General features: G+C 47.6%; 1 long non-coding RNA gene across 1 annotated transcript; it reads right to left on the reverse strand.

The window, feature by feature from the left end:
* Window positions 1-1,005: 1,005 nt before the first annotated feature.
* Window positions 1,006-24,863, reverse strand: LOC141417529 (uncharacterized). The gene is made up of 3 exons (XR_012442166.1): window positions 24,430-24,863; window positions 1,750-1,847; window positions 1,006-1,353 (listed from the first exon to the last, which is right to left on the reverse strand). It is a non-coding gene; the product is annotated as an uncharacterized lncRNA (long non-coding RNA).
* Between the last annotated feature and the right edge of the window lie 1,003 nt (window positions 24,864-25,866).

The following is a 25,866-nucleotide window of genomic DNA, read 5'->3' on the forward strand; positions in this document are numbered from 1 at the left end:
TTTATCACCTAAGGATCCTCTTGGCTATGACAATTTCCCAGTCTTGCTTTGGTTTTGATGACCTTGACAATTTTGAAGAGTATGATTTAGACATTTTGTGGATTTGCCTGATGTTTTGTTATGATTAGGCTGGGGCTGTGGGTCTTTTGAAAGAAGACCAGAGAGGTAAAATGCCAGTCATTCTATCCTGTCAAGGACACAGAGTATCATTATAACTCATCACTGCTGGTGTTGACCTTGATCACCTGGCCAAGGTAGTGTTGGTCAGGCTTTACCACTATAAAGCTACTTTTATCATCCTTTTTCTCTCCAGTATTTGGCAGAGCTTTTCAACTTGAGATTCTCAGAGAGCGCTTATTTTCCATTTCTCCAAGGACCATGAATACTAAAGATCCACATGCTCTCATTCACTCATCCATTCAGTGAAACTTAAAATATCCTTCTTGTATCTGGACCCATGGAGGCCCTGGTGTGGCCCTTGTCCTCAGGAAACTTACAGTCTACTGGGAAGACAGACTAAATAAGCAGGCACCACACAAACACAACACACTTGTTATGAGACCTGTGAAGGCTAACCCAGAGAGCACAGAAGGCAGAACTAGGAGACATAACTTAGATGGGTAGGGGTAGGAAAGCCTGTCTTGACACCCAATATATGCCAGGCACATCAGCAGCCAGGAAAGAGGAGGGAATGTAAGCTGAGAGCTGGCCCACCAGGAAGGCCCAGCATGTGCAAAGGTCTGAGGTTGGTTGATGGATAGAAGCAAATCTGGCCTTGCTTTCTGCTCTCCCTTCTGCCTTCACTGGTTGTTTTTCATCAGACTTTGCTCTGCCCAAGGTCAGACCCCTCATCTTGTCCTTTGTGTCTCTACTTAATGCAGGTTGACTGACAGAATCAGGGCAGTCATGGAGATTTGCGTGGTTTGTTTGGGGCCATCAAACAATCTCATGGGCCTGAGTTTCTGCATCTCTAAAAAGGTCATATTTAGGGAGAGGAAAGGGGAGGAGGGCCTGGCAGCTGGAGAGAAAAGGTATCTGGCAGACAGTCAGCAAGGACACAGACACTTGCCCATGAGCAAATGAAACAGAGCCCAGGAGCTGGGGGAGGGGAGCAGAAGCAGATAGGAAGAAATCTGTAAGGTAAATAGGTCAGATTTCAGATCTCTGAGCTCACAGTTCAGCCTCTGGAGAACTTGATAAAGACAGTTTTCCAGAGTGAAGGGCAAGCAGATATTACCTGGATATACTTAGCCTCCAGGCACAAGTCCCTGTGTTTGGCTGGTGCAGATCTCTGGCTGGCTGTGTCTGTACCTGCAGGCTTGACCATGGGTGGGCATGGGACCCGGAGGAGCCCTGATGAGGGGAGGAGAGATGGAAGAGAGGAAAGAAGGAGGGTTGGATTTCCAGGGGCTGAACCTCCTGTAATGAAAACGGTCTCCCTCCAGGTGAGGCCCAAGTAGGTGTACAGGCACAGGTTTCAGCTCAAGGCACAGCAAGCAGAGGGAGGGAGGCAGGGAAGGAACATTTAACACTGAGCACCCCCCACCCCCCATAACCAGGCTTTGGACCTCTCTTCCACCCCATTCCCTAGGGCTCCAAGTCCATGGTGCTCTTTCTGCACCCCTTACCTCTTGACTCCCAAGCCCACCCTCAACTTGGTTTCTTCCAGTGTGGCCTCCTGCACACAAGCATGCAGACACACACACACACACACAATGTGCATACATATGCTCACATGCACACACTCACCCTGATCAGCAGCTGGTATCCATGATCTATTTCCCATATGACAAGCCTGGAAATGCCGTGTTGGTGAAATGGTTTTCAATCACAAATCAGGACACACTCTAGACAAGAGAATGGGAGGACAGACATGTGAACAGGTCCACCAGGTTCCTGGTTCCTGAACCTATATCCTTCCACTATGCTCATGTGGCCCCTTCGTACAGTAAGACAAAAATTACAGAGAAGGGTCTGCTTCTTCTAGATAAGGGTGTTCAACATCTAGAGGTTGAGTCATTTGAGAAGCAGTCCCAGAGGGAAAGACCACCTCTAACTTTGTTGATCCCAATGTGCCACCATAACATCTGGCCAAAAGCTGAGATGGATATCTGTGGGTCATGGTGTCATAATTTGACCCAAGCTTGGAAAAATCCTCAGGTGATGGCAGCCTGCACTCAGGTCCTGCAACACCACATATTCGCTATGTGGCTTAGACAAACCTCTTGTATTAGTCTGTTTTGTGTTATTGTAACAAAAGTCCAGAGACTGGGTATATTAGTCAGTTCTCTGTTGCTGTGACAAAACACCTAAGAGAAACAACTTAAAGGAAGAATGATTTATTTGGGCACATGGTTTCAGACTAAGGTTACTTGGCTATGTTGTTTTGGGCAGAACATCACAATAGGGAACTTGTAGTAGATATCCCATTCAGAGATATGCCTCACGTGACCTACTTCGTCCAACTAGGCCCTACCTCCTAATGTTTCTACCTCCTTCCAAAAGTACCAAAGGGGTACCATACCTTCTACACATAAGCACTTGGTGGGGTGCATTCCATATTTAAACTCCAACTTATAAAAGGGTTTGCGTGGATCACCATTCTAGAGGCCAGAAGCACAGCACCAGCATCTGCTCTGCTCTGGAAAGGCTGTAGCAGACAGCACCACAATGGCAGAAGTGTGTGGAGGAGGGACACAGGGGAGATGCCAAGATCCCTCATAACAGCCTAAACTGAACTACCCCAGCTCCATGAGATCTGCAGTGATCCCTACCAAGGGATCTTACTACCTTCCACTAGTCCTCACCTCTTAAAGTTTCCACCAGCTCAACAGGGACACACTGAGGACCACACTTCCAGCACAGGAAACTTTGGGGGACACACCACATCAAACGTCTCTGGTTCATATTCCTCAACTACAAAATAAGGGTTCTTACCACTCACCCCCAGGGTATTCAAGAGAATTGGAAGAATTCATACTCATAGAGCACTTAATACAGAGCCTGGCACAAGGAAAGTGCTCTATAAAAATTGGCTCCCATGGTTGTTATTCTATATCTCCACTTACTCAGCTCCAGAAGGAACTCCCTGGGCAGCTCCCCAGGCCCAGATGGTACCAACTGCAAGGGCCCACCCAGCCTTGATGGCCAGCCAGTTGTGACTCATCCACTCCTGAAGTGTCAGCACCACCCATCACTAGCGCCTCCACAGAAACACCCTCCTGAGCAGACTTCCTGCTTTCGAGGATGGGTGCACGATGAATGGAGGAATGCGTGCACAGTGCATGGCCCCTCAGCTTTACCCAACATTGCCACAAGTAAGCAGACCCTTGTATTAGTTCCCATCTACAGAGCAAGGAACTGAGCTTTGAGAGTTGGCTAACTATGTAACAGGGAGAATCAGTTAGGCCTGCAGCCTCCAGGCTAGGAGGTGGCAGGTGAAGCCTTCACATTCCAGCTTGGAAAATGAGCAGCCCTTGCTGACTGTGTTACCTTAAGCAAGTCCACTAACCTCAGTTTCTTCACCTATAAACTGGGCTAGTGATACCTAAAGGCTACTTGGAAGGTTAAACTAGCAACAGGTATGGCATGCCTGGAAGGGGTGCAGTCAGTGGCACCATTAATCAGGCTGCACTGAGGCTGTCAATAGTCAAGGTCTCTCTGAACCCCAACAGAGAGGCTCTTTCTACTCTCCCCCTCATTTGGCCCCTTATATAGAGATGGCAGCTACTTCACTCTTCCCTGTACCATCCTCCTCCAGTAAGCATTAATTATACATGAAGGTTCCCTCCAGCAGAAGGGTTATAATTAATTTATGTTGGGACCATAATAGATTTCAACACAAACTCCATTTCATTGCATCCAACCATACTCTGAATGCTGTTTTCTGCGAAGTACAATTTCATAATTCACTGTGAAATATGACCCCTGCTACATGCTGTTCCCAGCTCCCTGGAAGAGAAATCAGCCTAAAGTAAGGCATCAGGCTCCCTATCTGGGGAGCTGGCAGAAGGTTTGCCCCTCCTATTGGTCACTGAGACCAGGAAAAAAGAAGCTTATATTCAGTCATGCAGACCTCCTCATCATAATTGTGTTTCCTGTGGCATTCGCTCACCCTCTCTGTGCTTCAGCTTTCCTTATAAAAATGGAACAATACTAATATATGTACTTGTGAAGGTATTTGTGAAGATTAAATTGGACAAGCATTTTGCAAAAACACTCACCTCAGCATTCAGCACTTACTGTGTCCTTAATAATAGCAAGGAGCAATTGCAACTTGAATTTATGACATTTATTGTGTTCCCAACACTGAGCTGCCTCATTCCATACTTAGATCCTTATGAAGGCTAGTCCCACGCCTGCTTTCTGGGTATTGGGGGAGCCTAACAAAATGGTCCCCCTTTAGGGGTGCCAGGCTGTCTGGCCCAAGGTCTTTTCTGGGAAAAGAACAATGAGGGAGAAAGGTTGTCCCTGTCTCCAGCTACTCAGCCCCTTCTGGTCACTCCCAGGTGGCAAAGAGTTGAAAAAAACTAAGACCCAAACTCATACACTAGCTGAGATCTACCCAGGAGCGGAAGCACAACCATCAGTCTTCTTCCTCTACATCCTGCCCCACTGGAAGGTTCTCAGGGATGAGGCTGGGTATTCTATACCAGTTTTGTACAACTGGCAGGCTTATTTCTACCAGCAACACCACAAGCACATGAATAATGCATCAAGCTACAAACTTATAATGTTAAGATGGCTACAACGTCACTGGGTGACAGAAAATTTTCAGCTCTGTTATAATCTTTAGGGGCTCATCATTTCGTGCAGTCCATCGTGAGCCAAAATGTCATTATATAGCACATGACTGTATTTGGTTAGTCTTCTTGTCCTTCAGTAAAATGTCATGCTGGGGTTATGGGCTTTTAAAAATCTTTTCTAACTGTATCTCTAGAATCTATAACAGTGTCAAGAATATAGTGGGTAGGTGTTGAATGAAGAAATGAGTAAAATAAAATGTCAGTAAACTTCCCTTTTAATTTGTCAACAATAAAACAGGCTAGAAACACACACATAATCTTTAGGGGCTCATCACACACATGTGAACACACATACACCTACACATGAATGCACATGCATGTGGTATGTGGGAGGGGAGCCCCAGCCTGAGTAATTCTTTTTTTCAGGAAGCCATATTCCAGAAGAAAAAAGATCTCACATGCTGGGAGAAGATATACTATAAGACAAATTGACCTTCAAAGAAAGTGCAAATGAATGTTGTCCAATTCATATCAGATGCAGAACAACTGGATTAAGTAAGCTGGGATTGGGTAGAGCTTCCTAGACAGCTGGCCCTGAAATCTGCAACACTTTCTCTCTACCCTGGTTAGGTTTGAGCCAGAATGTGAGCAAAACTGGCCAGCAGGAGTCTGAGAGGTTACATGGGTAAGACAGATCCTTAGGGTTGCCTGGGTCTAAGCTTCCCTTTCAGAAGTCTCAGCCAAGTGTAGACCTTTCCCATAGCAGTGGAGGTTAGTGTTTTCCTAGCCTGCTAGCTGGAGTCCTAGAACCAGGTGTTGAAGGGCATAAGGACACTTAAAATCTTACTTAGCATTGGAAATCCTACATTTGACATTGAATGTGACAGTGACCTCAGGCAAAATTAATTAATGCTTCTGAGCCCCTTTTCCCATGGATAAGGTCAGGACTCAGTTTCCCTAGGACCATTATGATGGATATCTGGTGTCCCAACATAAATTATTAGGCAAACCTCCTTCACATAAAAGAGTTTCAATTTGGACAATAAATAATGTTGTCATTCTTATAATGATAGAATATCCCTTATAGGGTTTTGTGAGGATTAAATGAGCTGGTATATGTGATAGTGGCCAGGACAGCATCTGGCACATGAATCCCAGTGAGTGCTCATGGGGACAATTAAATAAAAAACCATGCCTGTATTTTGCCTGCTCCAACCCATAGGGCTGCTGCTAATGCCTCTATCCAGGACCTGTCCTGCGGCCTCCTCCCACTCCATCCACCTTGGGCTCTGCAGCTTTCTCCCCCTTCCCCTCCATGTAGGCCTGTCTGTGCCTGAACTGAGTGATTCCTGGGCCACTGAGGGCCCTGCAAAGAGAATTTCACCTGCCGCAGCAGTTGTGGCTCCCATGACAGATGCTCCCCTGTCCTGGCCACACAGGTAACAGATGACCAAGGCCATGTAGGAAAGCACTCCCTTATCTCACTCTGGCCAAGGCCCCTCTTCCTCTTCTTGAAAAATGGGCATCTGGCCCATCTGGGAGCCATGACCACTCATCACAGAGCCTTCACTGGGGTTGATGGATGGAATTTGTTCTCTTTCCAGAAAGCAGTTAGGCAGCGAAAGCCTCTCCCCTGGGCTTTGCCTGTCTCCCTGTGAGGAAGCATGGACTGCTGGGGCTGGAAGGAAGCTTTTGTGTAGAGAAGCAGAACTCCATTCAGAAAGAGAGGAGCTGGCAGGAGGGTGTGGAGTGCTAGGTCCAGCCCAAGCCAGCAACCCTGGGGTTCTGCGTGTCCAGGGCTTTCTATATGAGAACATGGGCATTTTGAGGGCAGTCAGAGGAGCACTGAGGCAGAGTCAGACCAAGACTGGGGAGTAGGGTGGTACATGCAGCAAAGCTGTGCTCTAGCAGGTACCCCAGTAGCCAGCATCCCTGTCTTGTGCCAGTTGGGCCTCTGCATACTGTATGGCCAACTGCACACTGGGGGAGAGGGCACTATATACACAAAAAGCTCAGGGCCTGAGACACTGTGCTCAAAAATATTTGCCACATGAATACATGAAGCATAGAATATAACATTTCTGTGGTTTTTGTGCTTCCATGTCTTCCATCTGAACAGCCATTTCTTCCACTGAGTATGCTAATTTTGCAGCCATGACATCATTGAAAACCACTTCTCCCCATTCTCTACCAGCTCCCATTTACCAGCACGCTTTCCTGCACATCTTCTACCTTCTCTGTTGTGTGTGCTCTTGGCACTGCCCTCTGAGTGAAAGAACTTTCACTGCATTTAATCAGCTGCTTAACTTGACTATTAAGAAGAGTCTAATTGTAGTATTGCCTATTTAATTTTACAAGTTCATTATTCCAAGCCTCAGTCTTGAGCCATACTGAGTTGTTCTTCCTTTGGGTTATATGCCTTGTAGCTCCTCAATAATTATCATTAACTCTCCCTCATTGTTGTGTTATTCTCAAGGCCTAGAGTCCCAAAATGTCTGTCTCTTGTGCAGCTAAGTGTAGCTCACAGAAGAACATATGAAATAGTTTTGATACTGTTATTGTAAGCTCAGAATCAACAAGGACCTTTTTTCTCAGTGGAAATCCTATATAGCCCAAAGTTTTTGTTTGCTTCTTCCAGTACTTTGTAACATCTCACACTTTGGATCAACTTTACGTTCACGGCTCAGCTTGAGACCCCTAGCCCCACACATCAACAGTCAGTTCCAACTCCAAATAAATGAATGACAGAGTCTCAGGATCCCTGTTACTCCCAGAGAGGCTGTCACAAGAATCACAGGCAGAGCTGTTCTCATCCATGTTCCTTTGGACTTCTCTTTTCATTTCTTTCTCTTCTCTCCTCCCCCTCATCCTCATCCTCCTTTTTTCTTCTCTCTCTCTCTCCTTCTTTCCTTCCCTCCTTCCCCTCTCTCTCTTTAGTACTGGGGCTTGAACTCAGGGAATCACTCTTGCTAGACAAGTGCTCTACCACTTGAGCCACACCCCAATCTTCTACTCCTCTTTTTGATGGCAATGCTGGCCTTTGGGGGTTCTGTTTCATCCTGGATATTCCTTTTCAAGCCTACACACATGTAGTATACATGCAGTATACATTGGTGCAATGCATGCCTTAGTAGGTGTGCATGTACACACACATGCAATCACATGCACACAAGCACATGCAGCATACACACATTCCTGCACACTCACATAAATACAACACAGTCATTGAAGCATTATCTGACATCACTGCAATGCTGGCTTTTACAGTGTGTCCTTACCACCAGTAACTGAGAATTTCCATTTCTTTCTATGTCTTCAAATGTACATTTAAAGAATATGTGTATCTGCCAATCTCTTACACAACAAATCGCCCAGTCTCTATGGGGAGGAAGAGGATACCACCCGATGGCTCTTACCACCACCCTCCATGGTGCTGATACCAGAAATGCCACTGTGCCCTGTGGTTATGATGTGTTTAGTGCCTCCTTCAGAAAGTCACAGAGCAGGGCAGTGGCTCCCCATGGTTCTCATGCCTCTTTCTTGGCATCTGATGTACACTGAGGGGACACTTGAGCTCAGATTTCTCACCATGCTGGAAGAGGGTGAGACAGGGTACATGGGCCAGTTTGGCACAACTGCCACTTAGACTTTTGGCCACTGGGCACCCCCTGGCACTCCCTTCAGCCTGAGCCCAGGGTCCCTACAGCAGGCCTGGTATCCTGGAATAGTGATCAGCAATCAAAAAATCATGCTAGACAGCCAAGGAAAGGGGATTTAGTGGGCACCCCCAGCCCCTACCTCAGAAACTGAGGGTGCTAAGGCCTGAGCTAACTCCATTTTAAAATATGAACTTTTTGTGCTCTTCAGGCTCCTCTCTGGCCCAACCACTGGGGCAGATCACTCACTATTGGAGGGCTCCACTGCGACTGTCTGCTGGTCTTATGCCACGGGAGGGCATAAGCCAACGCTGGACCCTCTCTGGCCCTGATCCCAGCACCTACCCCTCACATCTCCGCAGAGCAGCACAGTGGAAGGCACTCCACCCCCAGCAGAGCTATCTCGTGGCCCCTGGACCACCTCATGGGACTGAACAGTATGTGAAACCCTGCAATGCTGTCTGTGAGACCACTCCATTGTGACCCAAACCCCATTCTTCTCCCAGGTGGCCAGAGAAGGGTTAGAGTCCCTGGGGGAGGGACAACTCCTAAGGTCATCATCTCACCTCTGACTCCTAAGTTAACCCACTTGGCCCCAGCACAGCCTAGCCATGACTAGTGGCGGTCCACCTCCTCCACCCTGACAGGAAGGAGTGAGCAACCGCTCCTGGCTTTCTGTTTCTAGCCCACAGCTGAGATGCTCTGAGGTCAGCGTGGGCTCCATCCTATGCCAATTGCTTAGGGTGCAGTACAGCTGGGAAGAGTTGAGAGGTGGGAGAGGAGGTCATTTTACGAGCCTGGAGCATCCCTGAATCTACCCAGGGCTGGCCTGCTGAATCTGCCCTGCACACTGCCATCTGCCAGGACATGGGTTCCATAGGAGCTTTCCGACAGTGCGCAGCATAAGCCGTGTCTATCACTTGTTTCAGGAGAGAAGGGAGGCCTGCCTCCCTCATTCCTTCTCTCCTCCCTCTGGCCTTCTCTTCTGCCTCCTTCCCCCTCCTTCCTTCCCCCACTCATATGTCCTTTTCCAAGGGTGTGATGCCAGGACAGGATGAAACAGGCTCTGGGCAGCGCCAACTGCTCTGCAGTCCTGGAAGGGAGGAGAGACTCAGGAGGAAGGCTCATCCATTATTAACCCCCTGTGGGGACTCCAGCATTGCAAAGCCAATTGCATTATTTAAAACTGACTTGAATTTGGCCCCAAATAAAGAGCCGTATCTCTTGTTATTGGTTAGCCCCTTTCTCCTGTGACAGCTTCCCGTTTCCCTAGAATAGACACAGGTGGAGGCAGAGATCAGGTCTGTACCTTCTCTGTCACTGGCTCACAACTGGCATCACTTTGCCTCTGCCCAGCCACCAAACACAGCAGACATTCACCCCCTCTCAACCTCCCTGGCTTGCAAAGAGCAGTGCACACTCATCTCCAGTGGTATGTTGGGGAGAAATCCAAGTTATCTGAGTTTCTCTGACTGAACTGCCCAGAGTCAGCTAATCCTACCACTCTCCTGGGTGTCACCAGGCAGGACTGGACTGTCCCCTGGAAGAAGCAGTAGGCTGGCTATTGAGAGGCCTGAGGTCCTAGCCTGCGGGAAGAAGGAAGGACAGATCCAAGGAACTGGTTGCTATGGAGATGCTCTTCCCCAGCAAGTGGAGTAGTAGGAGCTGAAAGATGAAGGATTTCACCCTGAGAGAGGAAGGACAGACACAGACCTGTGCATACTATGCAAAATGTCCCCTTGCCTAGGCTGATACTGGAGTAGATACCACAGGGGAATTGAGGGGAAGGGGAACAGAGGGAGCGGGGGACAGGAAGGCAATACTTACTAAGTGCCCAGTACTACCGAACCTGTGTATTTGTCCCACCTGGCCCTCACCACAACCTTGTGAAGAAGCTGCTACTGCTCTCACTTTACAGAAGACACTGAGGCCTTGAGGGACCAACCCAGAGCCTCAGACCAGGAAATCGGGACTGGGATTTGAGTCCAAGTTTTTCTGACTACTAAGTCCATCTGACCCTCCTACAGCACCATCCTGCCGAATCACCCTCTGAGCAACCCAACTGCCTAGCAAGTGGAGGCTCTGAGTCTCTGAAGCAGGTCAAGCTGGGTTTCTATGCTAATACCCACAGCCTCTCCTGCATGGTGCTGCCTGGCATGGAGGTCTAGGGTCTGAGATATGCCTTGAGACAGCTTATCATGTGAAAAAAATCCCTGTGAAAACAACTTAAAGCACAAAAGATTTCTTTTTTGTTCATGGCTTCAGGTTTTAGTCCATGGTCAGCTGGCTTGTGGTTTATGGGCTCCGGATGAGGCTGACCATCATGGAAGGGAGCATGTGGTGGACCAAAGTGGTTCATCTCATGGTGGATGGGAGGCAGACAGAAAGAGGAAGGGATCAGGGACAAGGCATAGCCTCCAAGGACCTACCCCTCTAACTAGGTCCCACCTCCTAAGTTTCCATCTCATCTCGATAGCCCATCACATATGAACCCATCAGTAAATTGATCTGCTGGTGAGGTCAGAGCTCTCATGATCCAGGCACTTCTGAAAGCAACCATGCCTTTAGCACATGGCACCTTTTAGATCCAAACCGCCACAAGGAGTTTTCCTCGAGTGCAGTACTTGGGCTCTGGTCAGAGAGCTGCATGTGTTCACCTCTTTCCCAAGGATCCCTGCTAGGGGCACTCAGAGTGAGGAGGCCAGGTGCTCATACCCATGGGATCCAGAGGGACCAGCCAGCAGGATGGGACTCTCCATGACAAGATAGCCAGAGCCCAGAGTGGCTCTGCTGCTGGGTGCTGGGGACTTCTCCTCCCACCCAGAGCATCTCTATGGGGAAGGGGCTCAATTAGAGGCTACAGGCTCTCGGCCATGTGCCCTTGTCTGGCCTTGTTTCTGCACTTTGACTGAAAACTTTAAGGCAGTCGGTGACTGTGGAGTATCAGGATGATGGTAAGTAAGTAATTAGTACTATTTTTTCTAGGTAAAAGATAGGATTACACATCTGTAATACAGATTACAGATTACACATCTGTAATCCCAGCTATTCAGGAAGTAAAGATTGGGAAAATGGTGGTTCAAGACCATACTGGGCAAAGAGTTAGCAAGACTCCATCTCAACAAACAAGCTGGTGTGGTAGTTCACACCTATGATCCAAACTACATAAGAGGCATACACAAGAGGACTGCAGTCCAGACCAGCTGGGGTGGGGGGGCAGGAGAAAATGAGACACCCACCCTACCTGAAAAATAACTAAAGCAAAAAGGGCTGGAGGAAGACCAAAAATCGTATGTTCTCCCTCATATGTGGTCTTTAGATCTAGGGCAAATACAGCAATGTTGTAGGATTTGGGTTACATGACAAGTGGGAAACATATGGGAGGTACAGGGTTAAATAGAAAAGCCAAAACATGAAAGCATTTGATGTCCCCACTCCAGAGGAATTAATACAGAAATCTTAAAGTGACAGAGGTCAACATGAGAAGGGGATCAGGAACCAGTGTAAAGATCAGTTAGAGATGAATCAACCTGGGTTGTAACACATTTGTACATGAAAGCAATGCTAGGAATCTCTCTGTATAGCTGTCCTTATCTCAACTAGCAAAAACGCTGTCTTTCTTATTATTGCTTATAATAAGAAACGGAACTGGAGAAAAGCACAGAACAGGTTCTGCCTGGAAGGGGCAGGGAGAGGATAGGGGTGGGGGCAGGAGAGAGAAATGACCCAAACAATAAATAATATAAAAAAAAAAATTTAAAAAAAGGGCTGAGGGTGAGACTTAAGTGATAGAGCACCTGTCAAGCAAACACTGTACTGCCAAAAAAAAAAGGGGGGGTTTGAAGAAAATACTCCATTTATTCCCTACCTTTGAACTATAGCAATGCAAATACTTTATACATATTACCGTTTCTACTCAATCATGATTCTTCTACACAAGCCCTCATTTGTGTACTCAATCTGCAAAATCTATCCAGATTCATATGATTTTTATTCAAGCTCAAGTTGTGCTGAACAACATAAACAAATAATGGTGGCTCCTTGGGCTGCATTTGCAGACTACAGTGTCACAGTGGAGACGTAATGGCCCATTGCTCCCTGCCCTGGTCAGACCCAACTTACTCTGCTCTGCCCCAGCATCACTGAAGACCTAGCTGCCAACACCCAGGGTGTGTGCAAGAGGAGAGGACTCAGGGTAGCACAAGACCTAAAAACTATTTCCATTGAGTCTGGGGCAAGAAAAGCCAAGTGTGGCAGGATTTGGAAGGAGGGACATGATGGTCTTGGAGCATCTGAAGAGTACGCATGAAGAGGTAAGGTTAGTTTCTTTTCACATTTCTCCTATCAACAGACTAGCACCCCAAGGGGTCATAGAACTCCTTTATTTATTTTGTTTGGTTGGTTTTGAATGCAATTATTAAGAATCCTATCCATTGAGGCATGTGCAGATAAAATGGCTTCTTTGTGAGCCATGAGCCCTCTGCCTCTGGACAGTCTGAAGGCACAGCCTTGGCCGAGTTGGCTGCTGGAGAGCGTTTTCTTGCTGTGGACAGGAGTTCAGGATAGAAGTCTGATTCCCTTCAGAATCATGAGTTCTAAGACATGCTTTACTGAATACTTGCTGTGCTATCTGATACCAACTTGTGGGTGCCTATATTACGTCAGGCACCTAAAGTTAAGGAACAGTGGCTCCTGTTTCTTTGTTCTAGTCCCATAGCTCCTAGTGCAGGGTCAGTTAGCATGTGCAAGGTACATGTACCTGTATCCATGCTTCCAGCAATGAAGAAGCAGGTACTGTGCAACTACTCAGGGCCAGCACTACGCCTGAAGCTCTGGTACAGGCAGGTATATAAGACATTACATGGCCCCTCCCCTCTGGAGCTGGCCTTCGAGGAAAGAAATCCTAGGGAAGACATCTGCCTCATGGTTGGTGCTCATTGACTGTGTCATATTTGGATTTTTGTGTATGATTAGTTATATAGGGTAATCATTAGGCCCAAGCTCTACTGTTTCTCAAGGAAGGCAAAGGAATCTCATCTGAGTCTTGAATGTCTCCCAAAGGCCCATGGTCCCCATTGTGGTGCTTTTGGGATGTGGGGGAACCTTTAAGACATGAGACCTTGTAGAAGGCATTATGGGCAATGCCCTAAAAACTTTGGGGACATACTCTGATGGTAACCATGGACCCTGGCTCTCTCTTCATGCTCTTTACTTCCTGGCCATGAGGTGAGTGGTTTTGTTCCACCATGATGCTCATCTTTGCCAAAGGCTCAAGGACCACCTGATCTTGGACTGGAATACCCAAAACTGAGCTAAGTAAAAATTTTCTCTTTATAAGTTAATTATTTTGTCGTAGTAATGCAAAGCTAATACAGGAGGTGTCAAGGAAGAAATGCGACTTGAGCTAGACCTGGATAAATAAGAGAGGAGGAACCAATTAAATAATGGGCAAGCACCATTAGACATGAGGTAGAACAATTTTTATTACAATTATTATGTTCTGGATCATGAACCCTTTACAATTATCCCATTTAGTCCTCATCTAGACCCATATTCTAGCTAAGAAACTGAAACTTGCCTATGGCCACACTGTTGGCAACTGGGGTGTCTCAGATTGCATCTTCTCCTAATTACAAAGCCTCAATCGCGATCACTACACGGCTGGCCTCTCCTGGGTCAGGAGCAAGTGAGAGCCATCTAAGCAGAGGAAAGGTAGTCTGGAAGAAGAGTATGGGACAAGATACAGGCAGGAAAGTGGTCCTCTTTTAGGGGTTTTGGGAGCCAGACAAATGTGACATGGCCACACAGAGTCCTAAGGGATGAAATTGTGAGGCTCATTCTTCTCATAGGCTGTCCCAGCCTGCCACCCCATCAGAGCCAGAACATTCCAGAATGGACAATGGCAGGCAGTTGTTTCTCCCTCCAACAGTAAATAAGACAACTACTTGTCAGTCTTGCTCTAAGGAAAGAGTCTCAGCTTTTGGCAATAGTTGTTTCCTCAGCCTGACATGTCAGGAAGCATGAGAGGCTTTATCCATCCAGCCCCAAACCAATCTGCAGTTTCCCCAGTTTCATCCATCACCACCCTCACCTGGGAGAGAAAGGAAGAGAGAGCTTGCCCCTACCCATCCTCCCCTTCAGACCACATCTGGCTCTCTTAGTTTCCCCCAACGCACCTCCATCCAATGCAGCAAAGATAGCAGGTTTGTGCTGAAGGGAAAAGATGACAGAGTTAACATGACCTTTCTTAAAACCTCCAGTGTCCCTGAGGCTCCACCCCTTTGGTACAGCCCCCATCTCTGAGCCTCCCCCACAAAGATGAATGGCAGTACTAATGGGGGCACAGCAAGTTCGGAATGAGGAACAAGTATGAAGCACACAGCCACCGGTCCAGCAGCAGCCTTCTTTGGCAGAGCATCCTCTTACAGCATCACTGGCCTTGTGTTATGCTCCCCCAAACTCATACTCTTCACTTCCTTTCCTGCAAACACACCCACTTGCAAGGATACAGTTGTCCTCATTCCCCTAAACTGACTCTAATTTTGTGCTCAAGAAACCTCACCTAGTGAACTAACCTGGCTCACCTCCACCATGCACAGTGACTACACGTGTGCCCTGCTGCAGCTCTGTATGGCACCAGGCTGCAGAGTTACCGTCTACATTCTTCAACCCATGTAATTCCTACGGCAGGTGTTCTCTTGAAGATGAACACCCAGTCAGAGGATTAGGCTACATGTCCAAAGTCACACAGGTAATCCACAGAGGCTCATGCAGAGGCCAGGCCCACTTGACTCTACTATTGAACTCTTTCCAAAATGTTCCTCAAAGCAGTCTCAGTCTGGGCATGGAGTATGCATCTTTGTGGTATGGGGTGTACTTACTCTCAGTTCATAGTGGTCATTCTGTCTCTTTCCAGCACTATCCTAGGCTCTTGTGCAGACTGAAGTCTGACTCTTGTACCCCAGGGACAATTAGGTGTCACAAATCAGGATACTGAGGCACAGAGAGGTGAAGCAGCCAGTGAGCAGAGGGGCTGGTTTAGCCCGGACACTAGGTCTCCTGGGAGCTGCAAGAGATGGCCCATGGAGAACTGCCCCTCCTGTGGGGATTTGGACTCCATCCATGTCTCCAGGCTCATCTGGTGCAGCCTTGGGTCTCCCTCACTCTGGGCACTCCCAGAGAGAGCAGATCCTTTCCACACCTTGGACAAAGAAGGACTCCACAGAAAATGGGATGCAAAAAGGCTAGGCTTGAGGGTATGCTCAGTGGGAAGACCAGGACCTGGACTAGGGGGTGGCCAGGAAAATGAGGGGTCTGCACACCTCATCCTTTCACTTGGCCACCAGGGTGGCCCTGTAAGCCCCAGGGGAGGAGCTCAGTAACTGAAAAGAGGAATGAGTGGTCATCGGCAGCATGAAGATGGAGAGGTGGACCTGACTCAGGGTGGGAAATGTGGAAAGAAAGCTTTCATTAAAAAGAGAGAAAAAAAAAATAAAAAATAAAAAAAAAGAGAGAGATCCTCAACATAATTAGAGATAAGAGCAAAACAGTTTCTGCCTGGTAGCAAGGGGGTAGGAGGGGGAGAGGGAGGGGGCGAGTAGGTAAGGGAGGGGGTGCAGGGAAGGGGGGAGAAATGACCCAAACATTGTATGTACATATGAATAAAAGGAAAAAAAACAGAGAGAACAGGGTAAGTGTGAAATGAAAAACACTCTGATAAAAACAGACCCTGCAGCACAAGCCACCATGGAGAAACCTGAGAGGATAGTGTCACTTGCCATGAGAAACCATAGGTTTTGAATGTTCACAGTGTGGTATGTGTGCTGTCCTGCGTACAGTTCCAGATCCAAAAGCATCATCACAATTCCAGGTGTCCCAAGCTTGAGGGCTCTCATCTAAACGTGGGGTCTTCTGTCATCTTACTTGGGGCGTGGCTCTGTAACTTTGCTGTGTCTTTCTGACTCAGAAAACCTCATTTTCCCAAACACCTACTTCCCTGGCCATTGCCGACTGGTTAACCTGCACACTGTATTGCTGCTGGAATGCTCCTTTGCAAATGAGGTTTCATTGCATGTGTGCAGGACTGATGGGGCTACCTGAAATATGTGTGCACCCTTAAAAATGTCGATTGACAGGGACAAATGATAGGTAGGTAGATAGTTAGATACAGACAGCTGATAGATAGATAGATGAATGTAGAGAGATGATAGGTAAGAAATAGATACACAGATAATTGATATATAATAGATGACTGATAAGTATAGATTAATGAAAAATAAATGAATGAGAATTGATAATGGATGATAGGTGAGAGATGTACAATTTATTAAGTAGATATATGTGAGATTGATAATTGATTTCGGAGAGTATCTTAATCAAAAGAAAATAGCTAGCCCCAAAATAATAAAATCAATAGAAGCATAAGGAATTAATGTAGAAGTTAAAATAGGCAAGGAAATGAGTATAAAGGAGCAGGTTTTTAAAGTTGGCAGGTGGCAGTACTGGGTCAGAAGTGGATAGATGATCCCAACTCTCACTTCCTGGGTGTGCCCCACGAGGCAGGCCCTACACTAGCAGTTCACATAGCCCATCTCATTTCATCCCCACAGCAAGCCTATTAGGAGATATGCCTACTATCCCATTTCTCAGCTGGGGAAACTGAGGCACAGAGGTTAAGTAATTTGCTCACAAAAATTACTTAAAGAGAGAAGGCTCTGACCACAGGATTGTGTGAATGGAAAGCAAGTCTTAACAATTTGCTGTTCCCTCTTTCCCTGGGGTGGAATTAGAGGTGGGCAGGGGGTGGGAAATTGTAAAATTCCACAGAAGCACAACTGAGCCACATTGACTGGACCCTTGTACCTGCCTTCCTAGTTCAGTCCTCCTAACTCACCCCGAACTCCACAGAAACCTTCTAATTCTTGTGATACAACAGAAACTCTGATACCTCCTGAGCCCTGAGTTCTACAAGGCCAGAAATAGGCAGATGTCCCTCAAGACTCACACCTGCATCTGACCAAAATGGCCCTCCTCCCCCAGTACCTTGGCTCACAACGGCCCTGCAGAGACTGTTCTAGCATTCAGTAGGGCTAGTTGCTTTACTGGACAGATGCTGTTGTAGCAATATAGTCAGAGGAGAAACCAAGCAACACTTGGAGGAGTGGAGAACTCAGATTTTAATTTTTACTTAGCGGGCCCAGACGTGTACCAGTGTCTGAGCCCCGAACAAAGGATTCACAGGATATTTAAAAGGCAGAGCAGGGTATCAGGTTACAAGGAATGTGCTCTCCCATAAAGTAGGGCTAGTAGTGGGTTAGAGACCTGAGGTTTAGATAAGAGCAGTGGGGGGAGGTCTGCTTTAGAAAGTTTATTTACAAGTGGAGACAAAGGAAGGCAGGAATGGGTGCTTATCTCTGCATGATGCCTTTCATCTTGGTCCCAAACTTTTGCATGGCTCTAATGGGCAATTCCTCACAGCTCTGTCCAAGGTTACAGCTTTTAATTGACAGTTTACCATGTTTTACAACCCTGTTTCAAGGCTATCTTCCTCTTCAATGCCATTGACAGGCAGTGCCAGAGGAACAGTGGGGGAAATGCAGGCATCAAAAAGCTGGCAAGGAAGTGTCCTTGGGGCTGCTCCTCAGCGTGCCTCCTTTCTCATTGGCCTTCTGAAAGCGTCCCTGAGAGGCAGAATGAGAGACAGCAGTCAGCCTTTGCAGCAGCAAACATCTGCTGTGCTCTGTCTGGTCAGCCACTGCTAGGGAAAGGCCTGGGAAAGCCAGGCCATCTTCCTAGCCTCTTCTGAAGATGAATTGGGCCTTAGAAGTTGCCCTGATTTATTCAAGCGCAAATGGCTTCCTCTTCCTCCTGCCCAAGGGTGTTTACTGGTCATTAAACCTCGGCTGAGATTATAGATCAACCAATCATGGGTAATAGGTATTTCGTTTCACCAGCATTGGGGCTTGAACTTAGGTCCTCACTCTTGCTAGGCAAGTGCTCTTACCACTTAGCCACTCTGACAGCCCTCAACTAATCATGGGAAGTAAGAGCTGGAAGAAAGTCTAAATCTTAGCATTAGGATTCAGGATGTTAAGTAGATAAGTAGGGAAACTGAGGCCCAGGTTCAGTGGCTTGCTAAAGTACATCCTGGATCAAAAATGTAATCCCTGCCAGTAGTGCTGAGGGTCTCCACCCCAGGCTCATAAATTATTTTAATATGAGCTTAAAAAGAACCATAAGGAAAGAAGTAAATCTTCCTCAACCCCAACACATAAAGCATTTTCCAGGCTCTCCCTGGGTTGACTGAACCTGAACATGGACAAAGTCTGCAGGTTACAGAGTCCCCCACCCCTAGCCTGCCCTGGACACTCCTTGTGGACGAGCCAGGTGAGCAGAATGCTCAGACCTCCAGGCACAGGATGTACACCCAGACAGCTGGCACTGCCAGTGTGAGCTTCTTTATGGCTTCTAGGAACGTAAAAATAAATGTGGGTTCCAGATCACCAAGGTGCTCAGTTCTGGAGTTTGTCATTTTGCTAGCTACTGGGCAGGAAGTCTTACGAGCAAGCACCTGTGCTGTAAGGGAAGCAGCAGCTGCTCTTTAAATGAGTGCTAACATTTCTTCAAGTTGGCTTGTTGCTTACTTGTTTGCTCTGCCCTCCAGAGACAACCACAAGGAACCAGTTTAAACCAGCCAAATTACTGAGTCACCATCCTTCTGGATGATCTACCTAGAGAGAAGCTCATTATAATCTCATTATAATGCTAAATTCCCTGCAACAAGAGTGTTCCTGCCCACTATGTTTGAACATGCAATGTATGAAGATGCGTGATCTCTGAGATCATGGAGTGTGCCTGCCTCTACACATGATGATGAGTCTTTCTAAAGGAAACATTTATGAGTCTCCTCAACAAAATCCCCTTGCCTCCTGCACTTGGGATACACTGCTTTGGGAATTATCCCCATACTATCCTCACATGCTGCAAGTAATAAACCTCTCTTCACTCTGCCTCCTGGTTGTGCTTATTGGCTTTGCACTCGCCGAGATGTGAAACCCTTGGTGTTGGAAATCAGCATAGCATTTGACAACAGTTCAGTGCACAGCAATTACTTAGTGGGGCAATGTGTATGGCCCTACCATGCCACACTGGGTGAGAAGCAGGCTGGGGGAGGAGAGTGGGATGGGAAGTGAGGGAACAGCATGTGTTCTGTCACTTAGCCTTCATGACTGCCTTTGGAAGTAGGTGTCACTGCCCTTGTTTCACAGATAAGAAGACTAAGGCTTAAGATACTAAAGAAGTAACTTGTCCAAGGATGCAAGGATCATGGGGAATGCGCTGACTTTGAGCCAATCTGCCTTATTCCAGCATGCTCCCACCTGCTCTCAGAGCCCCCAGGAGGAGGGCAGACAGACAGTACCATGGTGAGAGCAACATATGGCTGGATTTGAATCCTGCTCTGCTACTTTGGGCTCTGTATCCATGGGCCATGTGATTAAACTCCTGCCTCATGCCTTGGTTTCCCAACCTCTAAATTGGGTATAATGATGCCTGACCCATAAGGTTGTTATTGTGACTACACATTTGAAGCTGTTTGGCTGTAGCACACACTGTCCAAGTGTTAGCCACTGCCAACACTCTCTGCATCTCTTTTCTTTACCTCTAAAGGCAATGTTACCAAAAACCAGTCCTGCAACTATGAGTTCCTCCTTTGTCCCCAAAGAACTCTAAGCAAATTTTCTTGTGTACTGAAAGGAGGGGTAGAAGCCTTCTAAGCAAGAGGGACTGCTTGGAGCAGGAGCCATGCATGGTGACAGGCAGGGAGTCCCCCAGAATTAATTGCTCACCACCATGTCACTGCTGGTGACAAATTTGCAATTACTGTCTTCCTAGGAAGAAAAACGTCCCATCCTCTCCCAGCTCTAGTACCCACAGTCTCTGTACTGATTTACGGAGGTATGGAAAGCTGCAGTTCCAAAAGGAAAAATGACTCCACCCTAGGAGAAGAGGACCGGGCCTGAATAACAGACAGGTTTTTTCCTGTCTGTTTCAATGAGTGATGGGGACTGGCCAACTGGCATCCTTCCAGTGTGGTCTCAGATTTGGATGGAGGATTTGGATGGAGATTTGGATTTGAGGAGCTGGGGTCAGGATGACAATAAAAAGGTTAGCATTTCTTGGTGAGGATAGGTCCAGGAAGTGACCCACATGTCCTCTGTTTTTACTTGGCTTTGGACTTTCGCATGGTTCAGAACAGCTTTTATTCTAAAGAGGGACTAGAATTAAAAAAAAAAAAATGGGTCCCCTACTGGATTTCCTTCCATCAGGGATAGTCCCTAGATAGCCCCTTTTGTGAGCCTTGCTTCAGTTGTTTGCCTCTGTCTCCTTTGCAGAGAAAGGGGTAGGAATAGTGCAAATACTTCACCATATTGCACTACAATGGGTCCAGTTTCATTTGCACCTCCAAAAGTCCTTTGCAAACTCTCCCATTCAGGCATCCAGAAACTCAGAGCTGCTATGTTCCTATCCAGTGCCTGCAACAGTGGAAGCCTATGGCTGTGTGAGTTCTGCTTCCATCCTTCTCAGGTCTGCAGCATCAAGATAGAACCAGTCTTGAAATCACAAACCCAAGATGTGCCAATGGTCAGATGTGGCCTTGAAAGTCCCTGGTAGTCTCTGGCCTCAGTTTTCTCATTTGCCGAATGGAACAGGAGGTAGGGCCTCTTCCTCTCAATCTGACTAACATCTCCTTTCTCCCCCTCCCATGGTGTTCCCTACCCCTGGTAGTCCCTACCCATGGCTATGCCCCTACGCAGCCTGAGCAGAAGGGCAGCTCTTTCTCTGGATTCCCTGAGCTTCCCTTCTCTGGTCTCTCATTGAAACTGCTGCCCTCAGTGTGAGTTCCCTACCAGCAATAACTGTGTCCTTCACACCTTATTCTCACCTCATGGCACCTATTGGTGCTTAATAAATGACTGTGAATGACTGGAGGCACAAATCTTGGAGCCCCAGCTCCAGGTCTGGGGGCTTCATCCAGCACAGTGCCAGGTGATGCAGGGCCTGAAAAGTATAACTCAAGGTTGCTGCTTTTGAGGTGCTCAAAAAACTATGGGGGCAGCAGGAGTTCAGACAGAAGGGGATGGCTGTTAGACTGAAGCATCAGATGCCACATGCCCAAAAAGCGGTTCAGACAGCAAAGCCACGGGATACCACATGGATGAGTAGAAATCCAAGTGCAGTTGAGTGATCAGTTAAGCTTCCCATGTTGCTGAACTAAAAGCATGAACTCACATTCTCAGCTCAGCAATAGGAGGTAGAACTAAGCAGTGACATTGGGGAGGAGTTCAGTTCAGATGCAGAAACAATTTTGCTTTACTGAATCAAGACCCCAACCTGGGCAACAACAAACCATCACCCTCCCCACCAACCATGGTAGCTCTTGCTTGTAACAGTTGAGCCTCCATAAGAGAAGGGAGTTACTGGGCCCTCCTTGGAGAGGGGAAGGCTCTGTGCCTGCTCAGAGTATGCATCCTCAGAAGTCTTCTGACCTGGGAACCCTAACTTTTCCTACGTAGTCACAGTGTCTGCTAGGGGAATGTCCTGTCTATTCAGGAGGCAGCTCAAGCTTCACTTCCACCAGAAGCATGCCAGGGCTACATAGTGAACATGCTCACCTTTCTCTAAACACCTGAAGCTTACTGGCTGTCCATTTCTGCAACCATTCATCCATTCCTAAAATTCCTAAAGTTAATTACAAATATTAGCCATATTATTTGGACTTCTATTTCATCTCCAAATGTAGTGGGAGTTCATAGAAAGAATAAGAGGCTTAATTAGGGACCAGTTATGGAATTGGGGGATCTAAACCCAAAAATTCAAGGACTTTATGGGCCTTCCTCTTCCTTTTCTTCATACCCCTTTCCCACAAATGGGGGCATGATAAAGGAGAATGAAGTACAAATGAATCAAGAGGACTGAGAGAGAAAGGGCTTCAAGATGACAAACTCAGTACAAGAGAGCAGGAGAGCACTCCCTAGGGGACTGGGCTCTGGAGCTGCAGTGTGCTGCTCCAGCCAGGAACAGGCACCCCCGTGATCCCAGTCAAAACCCACACGCTGAGTCAAGGATCCACATCTGCTGCTTGGTGTCTGCTGACACTGGAGGTGCTGTACGATAATTACCCACCAATTGCCAGGTTATTTCTGTCTCCAACAGGAGGACAGATCAGGAGGGGAAGAGTCCAGAAATAGCAAAAGCAATTAGCAGGCCAGCTTTGGAGGGCATAATTACAGTGCAGGAATTAGGACCTGGCCAGGTGAACCTCGGCCTAGTTACTAGGCACATAAGAAGCAGGGCACCAGAGGGCCCTTCCTGGGCTCTATCTCCTGGTTATAGGCAGTTCCCTCAGTATGCATGTCATCCTTCCTCTCAGGGCCCTCTATAGACCCAGAGCCCTGGGCAAGCTGAGAAATCCTCCCTTTCCCTACCCCATGACCCCAAACTTGCCTTATAGACCTTGGAGGAGCATGCCAACACCCCCCTATCGTCATCACTAGGAACTCAGGCAATCTGGAGAGAACAGTCCATCTTGTCACCGGACTGCTTATATTCTACCTTCTATTGCTTTCTTTGCGTTGAGTTCCTGTTTGTAGTTCCTGACAGAGTCAAGATCTTGGCTACAGAATTCGGGTGTCAGGAGGTAAGAAGTCAGCTGCCAGAATTTTCCTCTGTACAGAAGTAGTTGGTGGAGAGGGCAGCTAAAGCCCAGACATTCCTCATCTCTGCCTCAAAGACTAACTTTCAGCTGAGGAAAAAGGACTGTTACAGAAGGTTTAAGTCAGTGTCATGTAAGCACATGAGCACTTGGGGCTGTCAAGTAAATAGAATCAGGGGAGGCTTCCTGGAGGAGAGGGCCTGCAGGGCAAACCTGGCATTCTTGGCCTCTGATGTCCTCTTGCACAACTCCTGCACTTGCTTCTGAGTCTTGAAAGCAAGAGGGGCATCAGCCTGCCCAACCCTCTGAATACCTTCATCAGGGCCCCAAGAGGAGAGAATGAAATCACCAGCCTAGGCTGTGAGCTTCCCCTCCCCACATGCCTCTGCTCCCTCTGCTTTCACTGGGCACCATGGTTAGGGGCAGGTGATGGGAGTGGGAGAGTGCAGAGTTCAAGTTCCACTTCTGCCATAGATAGCTGGGTGGACTTGCTTACACTGCGCACATCTGAGCTCCAGATCCTCCTGTGGACGGTGGGATGCTCCCAGGATTATAATGGCAGCCACCAGGTGGCACCTGAGCAACCCTGTTATGGTGGAGGCTATTTCCCTACTATTCCATCAGCCCCATCAGGCCCAAGCCTGAAAGCACCTGCCTCTCTAAGCGACTCCCATTTGGCAATCCTCCTGTACTTCCTTCTCCAGTGGAATCCCAACTCCACCTCACTGGAGACTGGTAACTTCACGGTCACTGCACCCACATGCCCAGGCCTTGCACCCCTTCTGGGGCAGAGGAATTTAAGTTCCCACATTTTGTCATTCCCCAGCACCCACATGCTTCTCAGCTGGGACCCTGTTTCAGTTTATGAGCAAAATCCAGTATCATTCCCACAGCACCAGAGCAGAGAGGCTACACAGATGCATCCCTGGAGCTGCATCAGACAGTGGGTTCCTGGGTTCTAGTCCTAGCTCTGCCACGTTTGTGAGGCCCCAGGCAAGTCACATCATACCTCTGAATTTAGCTTTCCTTGTAGTAGGTGGGGGAGGGATACCAGCCTGCCTCCTTGAGGAGGGAGACAAAAGAAAACCCATTCTGTTGTGATCTCTCTTCAGCAGTAAAGCCCTTAAGACCTGCCTGGCCACACCTACAAAATGTACTGTGGGTCACCAGACACCCCTCTCCTCTCCACTACCCAGACAGGCTCTGTCCACTCATCCACCCCACCTCCGCAGAGCCTCCCACATCATGCCTGGCTGCCGTAGACTCTGTGAATCACAGAGTGCCATGTTTGTCTAATAGATTTATCACTACTTACGAATGCAGCTTCATCAACAAAAGCAGGTGAAAATCGATGTCAAGGCAGCTAAGTGAGCCGCACACTCCCTCGCAGCTTGGCATGTATTGATAGTCTTTTGTCCACTTGGTGTTTTGCACCCCCCGTGCTGAAAGCAGGAATAAAAATGCCCTTGGCTGTTTGTGTGGACAATTCTTAGGCTCCTGCTCAGGGCAGAGTGCACCTACCTCCTGCCCTGGAGCAGCGATTCGCCTCTTCCCTCCAAAAGAGGGAAGAAGGCAGCTCCTCAGAAAGCCCCAACTGCTTTCACAGAAGTGGCAAACCGTGACCTGCAGGGCCTAGGGAAAGCACCCAACCCACACTAGACTGGAGAGAGAACAAACAGGCTTTTCTTCGCATGAGTGCATGAGAGTGTATGTGTGCATGCATGTATGTGAGTGTGTGTGTGTGTGTGATTTGTTGATTGGCTTGGTTTGGGACTGGGTTAGGGATTCACCGCTTGTTTGGAAAAAAGATTTTTGAATGTTCTCTGGCAAATCTGCATTAGGATACAGAAATGCAAAGGGGCAGAAAAGCTGTGATGCCTTTAGTGTTGTTCTATTTCTGCTCATTTGAGTGCATTCCACACTCCAGCCTCTCACTATGCTCAATGTCTGTTGGGGAAGGTGGGGAAGGTAGCATCAGAATGAGCTGCAGGTGGCAAGCACTGAGAACACTTCAAATAAACTTTATTTATATAAATCACATATCATGGGCAATGTGCCATGACAGTTTGGGGGGAAATGGGTGGAAAAGATGAGGATGGTGGAGAGCTTCCTCTCTCTTCTCACTTGATAAGAGGAACTTGTGCCAAGCATTTCATAGAAATTACTTCCAATACCTATAATGACCCTCAGAGTAGGTGTTATTTTAGAAATAATAACAAAGAGAGGTACCAAGCTTCCCCCTCACACAGTCAGGAGCTAGAATGGGATTTAAATTCAGGCCTGTCTAACACCAGAACTCAAGCTCTATGCACACTGAGATGAAGGAAGGCAGGTGGTGGTGTTGCCCATCTCACAATGTGGAAAATGTCCACAACCATCTCTTGCTATGGACCAAATGTACTCAAATGCCAGCATACTCCAGGACCTCCTGGGGGGCGTGGAAAGACATACACTGCTGGCCTCATCTCAGGACTTTCTCCTCCAGTAAGTCTGGAATAGGGCCCAAGGTGCCACATTTTAGTAAACCCCCAGGTGGGGGCTGACACTGCTGGCCCAGCTCTGAGACTACCACCGCAGATGTCATGTCTGGATACTAAAGAAGCTAAGATGCTCCTCCTATACAGGTAAGTTGCCACAGAGTTTGGGACATCACCAGATGGTCAGTCCCATCTCCCAGGAGCCCTACTGCCGTCTGGTGGAGAAAGAGGGCTCTGTGCCCCAATGCTCTCAAAATGCAGGAGCCCTGCGAGCT

Source organism: Castor canadensis, chromosome 2 (assembly GCF_047511655.1).
Source record: "Castor canadensis chromosome 2, mCasCan1.hap1v2, whole genome shotgun sequence".
Lineage (NCBI taxonomy): Eukaryota > Metazoa > Chordata > Mammalia > Rodentia > Castoridae > Castor > Castor canadensis.